The 6,614-nt window shown below is 43.3% G+C and overlaps 1 long non-coding RNA gene across 3 annotated transcripts in view; it reads right to left on the minus strand.

The window, feature by feature from the left end:
* Nucleotides 1–5,205, minus strand: part of LOC141582020 (uncharacterized) — a 30,956-nt gene extending 25,751 nt beyond the window's left edge. For 2 of the 3 annotated variants that reach the window (XR_012514854.1, XR_012514856.1), the window contains exon 1: nucleotides 4,845–5,036. This is a non-coding gene — a long non-coding RNA (uncharacterized LOC141582020). Of the gene's footprint in view, nucleotides 1–4,844; nucleotides 5,037–5,136 lie in introns of those variants that run through there. The other variant, XR_012514855.1, reaches the window with a different exon arrangement.
* Between the last annotated feature and the right edge of the window lie 1,409 nt (nucleotides 5,206–6,614).

Genomic DNA, 6,614 nt, shown 5'->3' on the forward strand with positions numbered 1-6,614 from the left:
TAATTGAAAAAGGGACTCAAGAAGGAAGCCAGACCCGAGATTCCTGGGCAGAAAAGCACCACGAATCTTAACGCCGCTGTTTTGGCCGGTGCAGTGGGTTACTCAGATTCCGGTGCTGGGAATCAACAAGTTGGAGTTCCACTCAGAGACCTAATTTGAAAGTTGGTAATTACAAAGACAACAGGTGGATAAATTTACGATGATGGGAAGAAACCAGTGTAAAAAGGCTGAGAATACCCAGAATCAGAATGCCTCTCCCTCTGCAGGGGATCACAGTTCCTCATCAACAAGGGAACAAGGCCTGATGGAGAACGAGTGCGTTCCATTAACAGATTTCGGCTTCAGAAGGTGGATAATAAGAAACTTCTGTGAGTTAAAAGAACACGTTTGAGCCCAATGTAAGGAAACTAAGAACCTTGTAAAAAGGTTTGACGAAATCCTAATGAGAATAGACAATCTAGAGAGGAATATAAGTGAATTAATGGAACTGAAGAATACAATACGAGAACACTGCGAAGTATGCACAGGTTTTAACAGTCGAATTGATCAAGCAGAAGAAAGGATATCAGAGGTCGAAGACCAACTTAATGAAATGAAACGAGAAGACAAGATTAGAGAAGAAAGAGTAAAAAGGAATGAGCAAAGTCTCCAAGAAATACGGGGCTATGTGAAAAGACCTAATTTACGTATGATAGGTGTACCTGAATGTCATGAAGAGAATGAATCCAAGCTGGAAAATATTCTTCAGGATATTATTCAGGAAAACTTTTCCAACCTAGTAAGGCAGGAAAATACTCAACTTCAGGTAATCCAGAGAACACCACAAAGATATTCCTTAAGTAGAGCAACCCCAAGACACATAATCGTTAGATTCACCAGGGTTGAAATAAAGGAGAAAATTCTAAGGGCAGCTAGAGAGAAAGGTCAGGTTACCCATAAAGGGAAGCCTATCAGACTCACAGCAGATCTCTCAGCTGAAACCCTACAAACTAGAAGAGAGTGGGGGGTCAATATTCAATATCCTCAAAGAAAAGAATTTTCGACCCAGAATCTCATATCCAGCCAAATTAAGCTTCATAAATGAAGGAAAAATAAAATTTTTTGTGAACAAGCAAGCACTCTGAGATTTCATCACCACCAGGCCTGCTTCACAAGAGCTTCTGAAAGAAGTGCTATACACAGAAAGGAACAACCAGTATCAGTCATCCTAAAAACTTACCAAAAGGTAAAGAGTATCTCCATAATGAAGAATCTATATCAACTTATGGGCAAAATAGCCAGCTAGCATTAAACGACAATATTAAATTCACAAACATCAATATTAATCCTAGATTTAAATGGATTAAATGCCCCAATCAAAGACACAGACAGGCAAATTGAATAAAAAGTCAAAAACCATTGGTTTTGTGTATCCAGATCCATCTCATAAGCAAGAACACACAAAGACTCAAAACAAAGGGTTGGTGGAAGATTTACCAATCAAATGGAGAGAAAAAAAGAAAGAAAGACAGACAGAAAAAACAGGAGTTGTAACTTTCATCTCTGACAAAGTAGACTTTAATAGTAACAGACTAAATGAAACATAGAAGGACATTACATAATGGTAAAAGGATCAATGCAACAACAGGAGTCAATGATCATAAATATATATGCACCCAATACAGGAGCACCCAGACACATAAGACAAGTTCTGAATGACTTATAAAGATACTTGAACTCTCGAACAATAATAGCGGGAGACTTTGACACCACTTTGTTAATATTCGACGGATCAATGAGATAGAAAATTAACAGGGACATCTATGATTTGAACTCAGACCTGGAACAAGTAAACTCAGTGAATATTTATGGAATCTTCACCCCAGGTCCACATAACATACATTCTTCTCAGTATCACATTACACCTATTTTGAAAATGACCACATAATTGGAAGTAAATCACTCTTCAGTATTTGCATAGCATCTCACAGACTTAAATGAAATATTGGGGCCGGGCACGGTGGCTCATGCCTGTAATCCTAGCACTTTGGGAGGCCGAGGTGGGTAGATCACCTGAGGTCAGGAGTTCAAGACCAGCCTGGCCATCATGGTGAAACCCCATCTTTAAAAAAAAAAAAAAAAAGAAAGAAAGAAAGAAAGAAATAGAAATATTGGTGGGCTGTTTGTTATTTTCTTCCCTTATTCCTTCCTGTCTCCACTGTTAAGAACAATTATTGGCATAAAAGAGGTTTTTAATACCTATTTTTAGATTGCATTGCAGCCTGGGCAACAGAGCAAGACTCCTGTTCTCTCTCCCCGTTTCCCTTTCTCTTTCTTAAAAAAAAAAAAAAAAAAAGCGCCGGGCACGGTGGCTCAAGCCTGTAATCCCAGCACTTTGGGAGGCCGAGGCGGGTGGATCACGAGGTCGAGAGATCGAGACCATCCTGGTCAACATGGTGAAACCCCGTCTCTACTAAAAATACAAAAAATTAGCTGGGCATGGTGGCTCGTGCCTGTAATCCCAGCTACTCAGGAGGCTGAGGCAGGAGAATTGCCTGAACCCGGGAGGCGGAGGTTGCGGTGAGCTGAGATCGCGCCATTGCACTCCAGCCTGGGTAACAAGAGCGAAACTCCGTCTCAAAAAAAAAAAAAAAAAAAAAAAAAAAAAAAAAAAAAGATGACAACTGGACCAGGCATGGTCAAGTTAGTGAAAACATGTGCATAATGAATTGAACAATTTAAAAAAGTAAAAACCGAACCAAATGAAAATACATTATATGAAATAAAAATTTCTCTGGCTTGGACTAAACAAAATTAGACCTTGCAGAATAAAACATCAGGCAGCATGAAGACATAGACATAGAATTCACCCCATAAATATGTACAGTTATTATGTATCAATTCAAAATTAAGAAAGAAATTTCCCATCAGAAAAAAAAAAGAAATGAAATACATCTACCATAAACATATAGAGAAAAGCACTGGGAAAAATACAAACAGATTTTGTGACTTTTAGAAAGTATAAGCTAGTCTAACAGCCATTTCACTGGAGACCCAGAAAGAGGAAGGAGTGGCGAACAGAAAATCCATAGGAAAAAATAAGGGCTAAATTTTTTTTCTAAATTCGAAAACAACAAATACATAGAACCAACACCCAACATACACACAACACCCCCCGATCTAAATGCATTCTAATCCAGTTGCTGAAAACTAATATTAGAAGAAAGATCTTAAATGAAGCTTGATGGGGGAAAAACCAAATTATATACAAAGCACAAAAAATAATATGACAGTAAACTTTTTTTTGGGAAATGAAATCTTGTGCTGTCACCCAGAATGAAATGCAGTGGCACAATCGCCGCTCACTGTAACCTCGACCTCCCAGGTTCAGGAGACCCTCCCACCTCTACCTCCCGAGGGTACTACGGGTGTGTGGCACAGCGCCCAGGTAATTTTTAAAGTTATTTGTAGAGACAGCTCTCACTAGATTGCCCAGGCTGGTATTGAACTCGGGGACTCAAGACATCCTTCCACTTTGTCCTCCCAAAGTGCTGGGATTACATGTATGAGCCACTATGCTCCGCCCTTTTTTCTTTTTCAACTTTTGTTTTAAATCAGGGGTACATGTGCATGCTTTTTACAGAGGTAGATTGCATGATGCTGCAGTGTGGGGTATGACTAAACCTGTCACCCAGGTAGTGAGCACCCAGTAGGTAGTTTTTCAGCCCTTGCCTCCCTCCTTCTCCCCCTCATCTGGTAGTCTCCTTTGTCGATTTTTCTCATCTTTCTGTCCATGTCTACTCAACTTCAGCTCCCACTTATAAGTGAAAACATGCACTATTTGGTTTTCTGTTTGTTAGTTTTATAGGATAATGGCCTTCAGCTACATACACATTGCCGCAAAGGACATGATTTCATTTTTTTTAAGGGCTACGTAGTATTTCATGCTGTATTTGTACCATGTTTTCTTTATCCAATCCACTATTTTATTATTATTATTCCTTTTGTTGAGATGGAGTTTCACTCTTTTGCTCAAGCTGGTGTGAAGTGGTACTACCTCGGCTCACTGCAACCTCTGCCTCCTGGGTTCAAGCAATTCTCCTGCCTCAGCCTCACAAGTAGCTGGGATTATAGAAACCCACCACCATGCCCAGCTAATTTTTGTATTTTTAGTAGAGACAGGGTTTCGCCATGTTGGCCAGGCTGGTTTCAAATTCCTGACTTCAGGTGATCCACCCGCCTAGGCTTCCTAAAATGCTAGGATTACAGGTGTGAGGCATCGCGTCTGGCCCCAATCCACTATTGATGAGCACCTGGGTGGACTCCATGTTTCTGCTATTGCGAATAGTACTGTGATGAACATACCGGTACATGTGTCCTTTGGGCAGAACTGTAGGCGGGGCAGCCCTGCAAGTGCCTGGCAAGGGTCTGAAGCCTCAGTCTGTTCCCGTATCAATATCGATTTAGAAAAGAATTAGAAATGTAGGCACATCGTTATCCCTTTATAGAATCATATATAATCTCAAAGCTCCTCACTTATTAAAAAAATAGTCTCAGGATAAACTTAAATTTTACTAATGACTCTCAGGTTATGAAGCATGGAACGGAGGTGACATTGTGAACGAAGGGACCCTAAGGCAAGACGCTCTAAGCCCTCTGTGACGCCGCGGTAAGGGCTGCTGGAGGGCGCCTCGGCTACACGGCGCCAGCGCTGGGAAAACGCCCGCTGTTTAGCCAGCTAGGGAAGGAGTCGTCCAAAATGACCGAGACGTCTCCTTCTGGGAAAGTTAGGAGAAAACTCCGCTCCTCCAAGCTCTCGCGCTAGGCCTGCCGCCTGTCAGGGAGGCGCCGACACCCCGGGTTACCTGTCTCCGTGACGCTGGGCCTCAGTGGTCGCGCTCCATGTCGACGCTCGCCCCTGCTTCTGCACCCAGTTTCTCCTTTTCTTAAAAGGTAAGAATTGGTCATAGTAACATCATCTTAGAGACCTTGATAGTCCTGACAAATACGCAAAGAGCGCTGACTCATTAGCTTTTCTCCTGCCTTGATTGCTTGAAAGTCTTGGCCCCCCGTGTCTCCAAGACACGTGATTTACCACCTGACCCTGCCACCGCCCGCCGTTACCTCCCCCAACCTTCCCTGCCCCCTGCTTTGTACTCAGTAAAAGTCACAGCGTCCAGGCACTCGGGGCCACTGCAGGTCTCCGCGCTCTGGTTGGCGGTGAACCCCCAACTCCAAACTCTCTTTTCTCTATCTCTGCCTCTGTGTCTTTTATTTCTACAGTTTCTCGTCTCCGCCCCAGCGGGGAGGGGCTCACAGAACCCTATAGGGCTGGACAATTTATTTTCCTTTGGATATATTCCCAGGAATGGAATTGCTTGGCAGAATGATAGTTCAACTCTTAGTTCTTTGAGAAATCTCGGTTGGGTGCAGTGGCTCACGCTTGTAATCCCAGCGCTTTTGGAGGCTGGGGCAGGAGGATGGCCTGAGCCCGGGACTTCAAGATCAACCAGTGAGACCCCATCCCTACAAGTAATAATAAAAATTAAGCAGCCCTGGTGGTACATGCTTGTAGTGTCAGCTACTTGGAAAGCCGAGGTGGGAAGGTTGCTTGAGCCTAGGAGGTTGAGGTTGCAGTGAGTCATGAGGACGCCACTGCGTTCCAGACTAGGAGACAGAGTGAGACCCTGTCTCAAAAAAAAAAAAAAAAAAGAGAGAGAGAGAGAGCGAAATCTCCCAACTGTTCTCCACAGTGGCTGGATTAATGTGCATTCTCACAACAACGTATAAGCGTTCCCTTTTCCCCTCAGCCTTGCCAACGTGTTATTTTTTAACTTTTTGATAAAAGGCATTCTGACCGCGTGAGACGCTGTCTCTCTGTGACTTTGATTTGCATTTTTCTGATGATGAGCAATGATGAGCATGCTTTCCTGTGTTTGCGGGCACTGGTGTGTCTTCTTTGGAGAGGTTCATGTCCTTAGCCTCTACAGTGAACTTCTTGTCAGAAACTATGAAAGCCAGAAGGAATTGGAGGATACCTTTAAAGTCTTTAAATTTAAAAAAAGGAAAAAGGCCGGACGCAGTGGCTGACACCTGTAATCCCAGCACTTTGGAAGGCCGAGGCGGGCAGATCACGAGGTCAAGGGATCGAGACCATCCTGGCCAACATGGTGAAACCCCGTCTCTACTAAAAATACAAAAAAAAATTAGCTGGGCGTGGTGGCGTGCGCCTGTAGTCCCAGCCACTCTGGAGGCTGAGGCAGGAGAATTGCTTGAACCCTGGAGGTACAGTTTGCAATGAGCCAAGGTCATGCCACTGCACTCCAGCCTGGTGACAGAGTGAGACTCCATCTCAAAAAAACCAAAAAAGTAAAAAAATAAAATAAAACCAGGTATGGCGGCTCATGCCTGTAATCCCAGCACTTTTGGGAAGGTGAGTCAGGAGGACTGCTTGAGGCCAGGAGTTTAAGACCAGCTTGGACAACATAGTGAGACCCCCATCTCTATGTAAAAAAATTAAAATAAAATAAAGCCAGGGGCGGAGGCTCACCCTGTAATCCCAGCACTTTGTGAGATCAAGGTTGGAGGATCGCTTGAGCCCAGGAGTTCAAGACCAGACTGGGCAACATAGGGAG

Source organism: Saimiri boliviensis, chromosome 18 (genome assembly GCF_048565385.1).
Source record: "Saimiri boliviensis isolate mSaiBol1 chromosome 18, mSaiBol1.pri, whole genome shotgun sequence".
Lineage (NCBI taxonomy): Eukaryota > Metazoa > Chordata > Mammalia > Primates > Cebidae > Saimiri > Saimiri boliviensis.